A 12,014-nucleotide genomic window follows, 5' to 3' on the forward strand; every position below is an offset into this window, starting at 1 on the left:
GGATTTATTTCTACAATGCAGGTGTTCCATAAGGCTGGACAAGAATTTATAGATAACAGGGGGCCTCTCTTCCACCTCGCCAGGATGAATAAATAGGAAGCTCAGTCGTACAGCCTAAATTTTGTAGGGAGAGTCCCCCAGGATTTTTCGAAAATTCTAACATTTCTATCGGCACAAATAATGGGAATAATAGAGTCTAATTGTTTAGAATAGGATACACATATAAAACCTGATAGGTTGATAGGTTGGAATAAATTGAGAAAAAATAGTAATACCACTGTTCTAATCACGTTGATCTTTCCAATCCTGAAAGTGGGAGAGTTTTCCAGAAGTCAATATTCTCCTTAAGGTGTTCTTATTCTACAAATTCAGTCATAGCAAATCCTCCGGTTTGTTGGTTACAAGCGATCAAGATGGACTGCAAATAGGCCGGATCAATCCCCAGCGAGAAAGGCTTCCATTCACTCTTATCCCAATTAATAGAAAAACCTGAGCGGCTGCCAAAATTCTTAATCAACATCAAAAAGATACATGCGGTTTGGAGACAAACAAAAGGATGTCATCAGCATAGAGTGAAAGATGATGTTATGGTGCTGGCACCAAAGGGTGGACAGCCCTGATGTGTCCCCCGATCAATTGCATAGGGTCATACAAAATATTCTGATAAGTAATAGCTGAAGCAGTCAGATGTGAGTAAATTATTTCTAGCAATTTTGTAAATGTCCAGATCCATATTTCTTAAGTGTATACATCATATAAGGCCATTCAACTTGATCAAACACATGCTGTGCATCTAATGAAATAACCACTGCCTCATCAAGATGTTTTGCATAAAGGATATTAAAAAGACGGTGGAAATTATAAAACATATCACTATCTGGCATGAAGCCCGTCTGACCAGCATGAATAATTGAATATATGTGTTCTTTTAATCTGTTGGCCAGAATTTTCCCATGAATTTTGGTCTCAAGAGACAACCACGAGCTGGGACGATAAGATGAGGCCTCTTCTGGATCTCAACCTGGCTTAGGGATCAATGAGATATTGGCTCTGTATAAAGTGGGAGGCAATCTAGATGTCAGCTTGGAGAGGTTTAACATACGTAAAAGAGGCAGCGATATTTTGGGACTGAATACTTTGAAATACTTTGAATACTTTGAAAAAAATACGCTGACACTGTCTGGACCAGGTGCTTTATTGTTGGTAAAGGCAAAGTTTCAAGGTTTGGTTTCTCCTGTAACTGGTAAACATTTGCGTAGAAATCTGAAACGCAACCAATGATTTTAGCAGGATCTGTGAGTAAAGTAACATATCTTTCCTTAATACGGAATGAGGACAAGGCCCATTAAAAGTGCTTTGGGACGGGGCAGGGACTCACAGCAGCACCTGCTGCTCACTGAGAAGATTGAGAATGATACATGCTGTCACATTGGGGTATCCAAAAGTCTTAAATAGCATCTGAAAAAGTTGCTACACTACATTCGCCGTTAGTCCCTTTGTTTGACAAAAAAGTAATTGGAGGGGTCTGAAAACTCACTAAATGTAGCAACAACGTCACTATGTTGGCTATTGGTTTCATAATACCACTCGGTCCCACTAGAGGTGCACTTCGTAGTGTTACACTTAGTGGCTGACACATTAACATTTATATGTGCTACCCCCAGGTGGTCAGAAGTGTTTTTGCTACACAGAGTGGCTTTTAGTATCAGCCATTATTGATACCCACTTTATTCAGGGTGATGTGGCTCAGCTGGATCTTATGTCAGCTCTCTTTGGGCAAAAGGCGGGGGTAGACCCTGGAGCCAGACTATCACAGGGTACTTTAAATTTCAAACTCAGCCAAACTCAACTTGATGTCACTTGTCCCTTAAGTAATGAATCCTGTTTCACAAACATATGAAGATATGAAACATTGTTTAAGGCCTGAAAGCAGTACGATGTAGCTTTTTAGCCTCACCAATGATAACTGCGTGCGAGACGATCGGTGTCATTTTGGGACAATGTGAGGGAATGATACAAAGGGCTTCATGGACAGCAAAAATCATGCACATACTCAGTAGCTCTACCCAGGAGTTTCCTCTTTAGTCTTTCTAATCAGAATTAGATTTTTTGAAATGCTTTTCACTCTTCTTTATTTTGTTCTTTGGGTTCCTGCTCTCTATCTCCATTTTAGCCACCAATATGGAAATTTGTTAGTTCTTTATGTTGCATTGCCTCTTCATGTTTGTGCTATATTGACATTAAGAGGATCAAACACATCCGTCACACACGATTTCCTACCTTCCACCTCCAAATCTTGGCTTCACAGGAAGTTCAGACGGAATCATTCCACTTTAATTGTCTTTCCTGCCTTTTATCATTTCAGACACAGTGTGTTTGTCTCAACAGGACAAAAATAGTTCTCTATTACACAAGTGGAAAATGTCACAGATACAGCCTCACCGCTAGCATTCCCACGGTCCGACTGTCAGCAGCGTTCTTTCCAGCTCAGACCTGAAAAAATGTCAGAATGTGTTGTGTTTCATTTCTCATTCACCCCACGTTAGCCTGATGGGAGTTTCCAGAACGGTTCCCCGAACACATCCACTCTGCATGCATTACACATGAAAACACATCAAGGATCTCTTTTTTTCCCCTTATTGTGCTTTGTCATTTTTACTCGTGATCTGGAAAGGTTTGGAGAAACATTCCATATTCCTTGAAATCCTAAAAAATGATCCTTAATATTTTCACTCAAAATCAAAATAAAGGCTGCAGAACAACAATTGTTACAAATAAAGAATCTAAAATTGCATCTGCTTCATAGCATAGTCGTTGATGATGATGGCTGTCTTAGGGGATAAATTACAACGAAAGGAATGCTGATCTGTGACTTCGGAGCCAGTGGTTTTAAAAACCTTGAAGTTATTATGCATGAATAATATATTTAAAGGGCAAAAGTATACAGTTTGTAGCCCTACAACATTTTTAAATCGGCTGACCATCTAACTATTTTCATTTTCGTTACATCAAATGAATGTGCTTCCTTTCAATTCAATTCAATTTTATTTAGATAGGGTTTATTACAACAGAAGTTGTAGCCTAGTTCTCTCTAGGCGCTTTCCAGAGACCCAGAACATGGCTCTCTGGATTTTACTTTGATTTCCACGGGATGCCCAACAACGGATGCTGAAACTGTCTCTGGAACGTGAATGACTGTTATTGGTAAGAAGTTGTTGACCCAGGGTGTTGGCTTTTGGAGTCTCATTTACGAGAGATCACATAAAGCCCACACCTTACCCGTTACTTTCAGTTAGGTGGATTCTGCACCAGTGGAATTGGCTGTGAATGATTTTCAAGGCTATTCCTAACCAGCTCTGAATTAACAAATAAAATGTATTTATAATTAAATATTGCCTTTTTTTGTGCTTTCATATGTAGTCTTGCGTTGTGTTGAATATTTGAGGCAACAGCTGCTTTTTAGCCTCGAGATGGCCGAGCAGATGACTGCAGTCATCTTCAAGAGAGGCCACAAGTTGTCCTTGGGCCAGAGTGTGCTGACACAAGTGCGGTTCTGTTTGCAGCATCGGGTTTAAATAAATGATTATCTCTTCTGTGAGGCTGGGGTTTGTTCAGCGGGCTCAGTAACTAAAAAGAGTGAAGTCAAGGGGGAAACAGTGTCAATAAAGCCTCCAAAATCCCAGAATTTATACCGGATACCACAATCAAGTGATACAAAATGATCTCAAAATGTTCTGCTTAATTGTATTTGATGTAAAAAGCTGTTGTGTGATGCAAATGAATTAAATTGAAACTCTCTACACTATTGTTACCTGCCTTTGACACTAGGGGGAGCCATACTGTTTGGTATTCAAAGAACACACTGCCCTTGCAATACTGCAAGAGAGTCTCAGACGTGTTTTTATGATGTATAATTTATTGAGTGAGTGCATGTTTCTCACTGCTGAGCGATGTCTAGCTTTAAACGTTTAATGGCCCGGAGAGTCCAATGCAAATATCAAATAAGTGGTTGAACTGAAACAATAATGTTCTGTTGTGACGCTAAATTGAAAAAAAAAAAAAACCCCAGATGTTATTTTGAAGAAACTTGTAAATGGTTTAGGCAGAGAGGAAAAAGATCACCTGCCAGAACCGGTGCAGGAGTGAAGAGGAAAACAGGAGCAGCCCAGTTGAGACTCACTCAGCATGCCTGGCATGTTGCGTCAGCGGGCACGAGCCTCGACCAACCTGATGCCACAGGAATACAAATCATTTCCAACATAACAGGGAGCTTGGAGTGACACAGAGACCTGACATCTGATAATAGAAAACGGAATAATGAATATTAATTTAATGTGTGATGCTTCTGTATCTAAATAATTCATAAATGACATCGCCTGGAGCTATGTGCCGGGGTTGGTTGGGTTAAGCCTGTGGCGGTAGGGAGGCGAGTTAAGAAATGATACCAGGTCTGTAACTTTATGAGAACACATCAGAAGCTGAGGAGAGGTCATTTTCCAAACACCAGGGGCTGTCGCCTCTGAAATCTAACAATTTGCCCAGTTTAATACTGATCATTTGCTGTAAAGGCGGGAAAAAGAGGCGATGTCATGTTCGTTTTACTTCAGTAAGCAAGTATTACCATAAGTATTATGCATTTGATGTTATCTTTGCAAGAACAAGTTAGTGTTGTCAGTATTGTTGTTTCTACTAAGCTTGTAGGTGGTAGGTATAGGTGAGGAGCAACAATTTTCGAGATGGCACCATTACTAGCCTGAATATTAGTTACAAATTTAGTTTTTACTGTTCAGCTTCCAAGCAAACAGCTGCATGTTAGATCGTATTGCAGCCTCAGAAAAATCTAAAACAATCTGACATATTGTCCTATTTTGGCTTTGCTTTGCGATGGAAAAGACTAAAGACTTACTGGAAAAATTTCTGCTTTGTGGTGAAGGGAAACCTGTTAATATAATGAAAACTGCACGGTAAGGCTGCGTTCTCTGCTTTCCACCTGCTTTTCTTTATTGTTTCTGACACTTCATCCTCTTTGTCATGAAATGAGCCGTTGTCATCCCCCTCCAGGGTCAAACCAACCTTCAATCAACCACCAACTAACCGATGCACATCTCTTGAACACAGGAAACTTTAGCATCACACAAATGTTCCTATTATAAGGCTTCCTCTTTGAGCCAGCGTTCACATCTCTGCCTGCTCAAACTGCTCACAGTGCAGCAGCTTTGCACCAAATAAGTGTTTTCTTTCACATAACAAACTAGACCCACTCAGTGCATTTACACGATTAGAGTAATGGCATTTTGGGAGAGTTTCGAGAGATATTGCATTTGTCCGACTGAAATCGACTTTCTTAAATGCACGTAAACATGACAGCCCAACTGAAATCGAACTAAACCAAATGAATCCTCCCCAGCTCAGGCACCTCAGCCTGGTCTCACATACTTCATCAGTTCATATGCAAGTGTGTTGGGATAAAGAACTGAGTCCAGTAAAAAATGCCCCAGTCCAGACCAAGATAAACTTGACATATGACTCACGACTTGACTGAAATACAACTATAACCTAACTCCACATGGCTGAAGTAATTCAAACTTTTAATTTTGATCAGATATTCAGTTATAAATTGGTGCATCCAGCTCCTGCTTGTAAACTGTTTAGCTCTTTTTATAACAGCTTTCACACCGTATAAGCTTTTAAAAGAAATACTGTTTTATCAAAAGCCGGATGCTGGATGAGTACTTGATAAGCTCCTGCTGTTCGCCTTTTTTGTAATGCATACTGACACCGAACCCCCTCGCTTTCTTATTTTGAGCGCTGTGGGCAAAATCAGCAGTGCATCCAGTAAGGCTACAATTCATTTTAACTTCCTTTTCATCCTTATCCACATTAGTCTTACTGGCCCCCGTGTTCTGCAACTTCAATCTCGATCCATTAACCTTTTAAGAGAGCCAAAGGAAAAGGCCTTTGTTCTGTTCTTTACTGAGGTGCGCAGCGGCCTTTGCTGAATTCAGAGCACGGCTCTTAATTGATCAAAGACAGAAAACAGCATTGGGAAACTGTGTGTAAGTTAATCAGATAAAAAAAGAACAGAAAAAAGTCTGGTATGCCCTGATGTTGCTCTTCATCTTAACGTCAAACCTAGTCATGTACAGAGCAGAGAGTCACTCAGTTAGTCTATTTTTAGAAATACAGTTTGCAAATGTATTAATAAGTTAGTAATTTAAAGATACAATGGGGAAACTTTTTTTTAAAACTCGGCCATAAATTTAGAAAACGTACACTGAGCTGTGACCACTGGAATCATAGGCTCAGTTAAATAAGTATAATTTCTGATACTGTGGGTGATATTGTTCATTTGATACAGAATCTGAATAGTAATCTAAATTCAAGCATTTTGCTCTATTTAAAAAAGAAAAGAAGCTATTTCGTACCACGAGCGCAGTGACTTGTTTCTGCACACAAAGTGGAAAAGGTAACATCATGTATCATCCGGCCATCCGATTAAGTGGATTTAAAAACACATAAAGTACCAGGCTGTGGTAAATGGTACCATTCCACACTTTGATCTGTTCTCATTACCTGCTGCCTGTTCAAGAGCTTCCTTCCGTTTTCCACCTTCAAACACCATTTCAGAGTCTCAGATTTGTATATGGACTCTGTTTAAAGTACTTTAGATTTGTTTTTAAAGTGACATATTTACTTTAATCCAGCTTTGCTCATCTTTGTCTCTTTCTTTGAATTCTTGCTTGTTTGCATCACCATTTTCTACTTGTTTTATCAAATGGATTAACATTTTTTGTTGTGGTTTCACAGCGGTTATGTAGCAGATGGTCTTTATAATTAAACTTTCCAAAAATTCCTTGTGTGTTGTCATGTTTTCCCAGGTTTCAGTTCATTTCCTCACCTTTTCCAGGCTCCACATCCGTATTAAAGCACCTGTTAATTGAATGACTTTTCTTGGAGGATGTTCATTGAGCTATTTTTACTATCGGTATGCAGAAAAAGTCATGGATGCTAATTAATTGACAGCTGAACATTCTGGCTTTGTAAAGTAAACTGTGGTATCTCATATTTTTCTTTGTCATGTAGAGGGAAAAAAATTATAAAATCCCTGTTAAAAAAAAAAAGAAATTTGCACTTGTAATTTTGCACTTATGATCAGCTAATATAACAAAGCCGTGAACTGCATATTAGAGAACAGAACATGCTGTTGCTTCCCGCTGGCTGACAAAAACATGTCTGCAACAATATCAGGTCAATAGTCAGAAAGAGTTAAGAGCTTGATTAGCCTGCATTGCCGCTGCTAGCTGTTGTTAGAAATACTGATTTATAATAACCCAGTAAGTGGGATTTAGTGCAGACAAACAACTTAGCAGTAGTCCATTGAAAATGAATAGTATTATATTTGATTAAATGTTAATTAAATCAAAAAGAAGCATTATAAAGAGTACAACCAGCTGTATTAAGCTATGTTTGTTGGATTTTGAAGTCGGAGCAGGTGAAGATTCTGACATTCTGTCTTTCCTGTAGACTCCCCACTAAAAATTAAATGTAATATTGAACCAATACAAAGACATGTTTTGCAATTTTTAACCCATAGGCTCCTTCTGTGCTCGTATACAGTTGAAAACACTATGCTGTCCTTTTAAGACTTTATTTAAACTCTGACATGGACAGCAAACAGTTGGATGCATTTTTCAGTTCGAAAGTGGACACAAAGTATGCTAAGAACCCCCCCCCCCCCCCCCCCCCTTTTTTTTTTTTTTTTTTTCCAGCAGGTATATTAAGGGCCAGTCCCAATACACCCCCTAGCCCAACTTTTCAGCCCTACCCCTAAATTTTGCGCGTTCCCGTGAGTGGTGTCCCAATTCCTCCTTGCATGTAGGGGTAGTGGGGATATCGAGGGCTCGGGGGTATGAATCTAGCCCTTAAAAGCTAGGGAATTCAGATGCTGACTTCGCGACCGAGGGCCACAAAAATTTCCCAGAATGCTTTACGTCATCATTTACAGATTGAATCAAACAAAAAAACATGGTGGACATTTGTCATTTTTAGTGAATAAAATCAATATTTTGAGTTAGTTTCTGCATAAAAATGCGTTTTGATTACATTTCTAGCGAGAAATATATATTTTACTTTGATAATATTCACTCAGTGAATGTACATAATCACTCGCTTGCTCGTTGTTGCGTTGTATCTTCAGATCTCGCCAGAATAAAGGCTGATTTATGGTTCCGCTTTACACCAACGCAGAGCCTACGGCGTAGGTTACGCAACTTCATTTTTAGGGTGAAATGGTGAGTGAGGGCTAGTGGTAGAAAGTAGGGTGAACATTGGGATTGGCCCTAACGCTATTACATTTTTAAGCATAGCGCAAACCCTGGGGAAAAAATCCCAGAATGAAGTGAATCCTTCACCCACATCATGGACATATAGGAATATTTTCACCTGCTCTAAACATCGTTACTCAAATGAACAACTTAATTGTTCTCAACCACTTCTTTGGCCATCAACTCGAAGTAAAAACAGAAACCTGAATGGTCACTTGAATGTCCATTTTTGAATGTTTCCACCAACAGACACACCAGGCACTGAATGCGTTCAGCTTTTAGACATCTTTTTCAATTCCATTTCCTCAGAAAAGCCCCTCTCCTATTATGGGAATTCCCTCATATATTCTCACTTCCTCCACTGCGGGAGAGAGCATGGAAAAGGTTGGTTGGGTTTCCTTGAAATAAGTTCAGACATCCCGTCATAAAGTTTCAGTGCAGCCATCCAAAGACACTAACCGTCCCAGTCGTCTGCATCTAGACAGCTGCTCAGTGATGAGCTAGAAGTGGTTGGATTGACCTTGTGGATGTGCGTTATGTCACTTAAATGGTGGATGTCAACAATTCAGCACAGACAGAAAAACATTTTAAAAAGATGTCCTTCATTTACCGTGCACATTTTCTAGGACGTCCTGGCCTTGCAGACTCCCATCTACAGGAAACACGATGCCCAAAAGCTGTTAAAACAGATCTGTTGAGGTCTCGCTTGCGTACCATGTATCTCTCTCTCTCTTATGCATCCTCTCTTTTCAGTTGCCTGTGAACACACATAAAACATCTGCCGCATCCATTTCTCTTTTCCTCCTTTTTTCCATTTCCTCTCAGTGAAAGTGCCTGTGAGGGAGAACAAGACCGGTGGTATGTGTTTACCGACTCATGCACACCTTCAAAGCTTGAAGATATCAAACCTCTGATCTGTTTCTCTATCTTTATTTTGGGAAAAACAGAAGTAGACTATGAGAAGGCAGGATGTTTGATCTTTGCAAAAAGTCTCAGACAAACTCTTCTGTGCATAATCTGCAAACTATTTTCAGTACCTCAGTAAAAAATTCAATTCATATAATATACACTTAAACAAAAATATGCATATTTCTGTAAGCATCCCAAGCAAAGTGATAAACTTTGCATGACAGTGCAGTGACATTTGTGAACCATTTAACACTTTCCATTGTGGTAATCGAGAACTATATGAGACAAAGATGTTTTATTTTGTCCATCCATCCATTGATTTCTGGTTATCTGAGTTTGAACCCGGTCTTCCCAGCCGCCTCCTCTAGGTCTTCAAGGGCGAATATCGAGGCTTTCCTAACCCAGTCAAGAGACCTACCTTCTCCAGTCTGTCGTGGGGCCTCTGCCTGATTGGATTTGTGCAGAATTCGTCCTCAGGGAGGCATCCAGGGGGCAGTTTAACCAACACCAAACCACCTCAGATGGCTTCTTTCGATATGGAGGAACACCGATTCTACTCCGAGTCTCTATCTCATTGCGGAGCTTATCACTTTAAGGTAGAGTCCAATCACCCTGCAGAGGAAAGTCACTTCAGCCAATTCCACGTGTGATCTCATTCTTTCAATCACCACAGTTCATGACCTTCAGTGAAAGCATGGCCGTAGATCAATCAGACAACACAGCCTTGTCTTGTTCAGCTCTCTCTTCACCACAATAGTGTCTTCATTTCCACGGGTGCTGCACCAATCCGCCTCCTCAATTTTTCTCAAGCGTGTGTAAAAGGACCTGGAGACTCTTAAACTCTAAACCTCACACGATACGCTTTTCTGAGTGAGAACCATGGCCTCAGAGTCTCACTGCTTCATACTGAGCTGCAAACTGCTGCAGTGGAAGCCGAAGTTGTCAGCTTGATGAATTCAGCAGGACCACATCGACAACAAAAAAAAAACTTGCCTTTACCAAATCAGACTCCTTCCTTGCGTGGGCTGTCCTTAGAAACTGTGGCAACTGTCTCCAATTCCATTCTACTTTGTCACATTATTTTTTATAGGAACAGTTTCATTGGAAAATCTCTCAATAAATATAGAGACTTTTCGTTTAGTGAGACGCCAAGCAGCTGTAACTTGGTTCAAGAAAAGAAAAAAAAGGGATCTATCCAAGGTGAATTCTTTTGCAATTGTAGAAGTGCATCATGGCAGAAACAAAGGGGAATTGAAATATTAAGGGAAAAGAGTTGATGAAGTCCATCGGGCTGGAAAAGCTATACAGCAGCATGACAATCAGTGCAAGACGGTCAACACGGTTCCAACCTGGAGTCGGCCTTCCTCTTCTCCATCCAGCTGCTGCTCTACATTTCACAGCCTGTTAAAACAATTTAACTGCTGGGATGCAGTTATGAATCACAATTAAGCTCCAAATAAGATGTGCTTACTTCAGAATGCAACACGTTTATTTTGGGTGAATCTCTTTTAACAGGTCCCTGCTGACGATGGACCCTATTGCAGTTGCATTAATTGCACATATGGTAGTTAATCCTGTGTTGAGGGAGTCTGGACTCCACCTGTCCACAGACAGAGACATCTGTGCAAAGCCTTCAACAGGACTGACTGACCCATGAAGATCGCTCCAAAACAAGATGTGCAACAGCTTCCAAGGTCACATAAGGACCCAGGCTCAGTGTCAACGACTTCCCAATCACATATCAGGCAGGTTTTTCTCCAACTAAGTGAAAAAATAGTCAAATCAGGCCAGAAGTTGACTTTGGTCTGTCTATAAAAGTGCTGGCAGAGTAAAGGGAAGATGGTTTTCAAGAGTTGAGACTTCAAAGAGAACTCAAACAGAGACGCAGCCTCTATATGGGTCCAAGTTCTGCTGGCCCTGTCCTGCGTCCAGGAAGTTAGTCAGGAAACTCTACACCGTCATCTGGTGTCCAGAGAAGTTTCAGTTCTCCTTTCAGACTTCTCCTTTTGGCACTGTCATTACCACGAGCACACAAAGATGACAGCTGTGGGGAGGGAGCTCATCCACTTCTGAAGCAGAGACCCTTACAGAAGAGAGCAGGTGATTAAAAGGACTGGGATGCTTGATGGTTTGTGTGTCTAAGTCACAAAAGGTTGCAGGGATGCAGGCAGGCAGATATCCGTGGAGTTGCCAGGCAACTCACTTGACACAAAGAAGGGGAAGTGCAGTGCTGGTTTTGATGGCTTATGTAACCACAGGGATGATTTTGAGAAGAAAGAAATTCCCACAACTTATTTTCTTTATTTTACTTGGAAAACAGAATTGAAAGAAACAACTCGGCATAAAGAGTAACTGAGAAAAACGTGGATACATTTAAACTTATATAAACTTTTTTTTCATAGTCTCATGCAGACGCACTTCCCTTTGCCCTTGGTGATGTTTTCCTGTCTTTATATCAGCATCCTTTTGTGCACTGCGGAGTAGCATGCAGTGAATCCACGAGAACCTGCTGTGGGAAGAGTCCGTGCACTTGAAACCTCGGATAAACACGGCCCTCAGGTACACCGATCCAGACTCGCCTGAGGCTGCATGAAGGATGGTGACACTGGGGCGAGAAGGAGGAAAAAAAGCAGGGAAAATAAAAAGTTTGAGGGCAGGGTTAGAGAAGGAAACGACCAAGAGAAATGGGGAGAGACGGTGGGCAGCAGCTGGAGATGATTACGGCTGTCAGGTTGCATCCATGCTCCAGTTCCCTCACTCACTTTCCCTCGTGTTCAGCAA

Source organism: Cololabis saira, chromosome 23, assembly GCF_033807715.1.
Source record: "Cololabis saira isolate AMF1-May2022 chromosome 23, fColSai1.1, whole genome shotgun sequence".
NCBI lineage: Eukaryota > Metazoa > Chordata > Actinopteri > Beloniformes > Belonidae > Cololabis > Cololabis saira.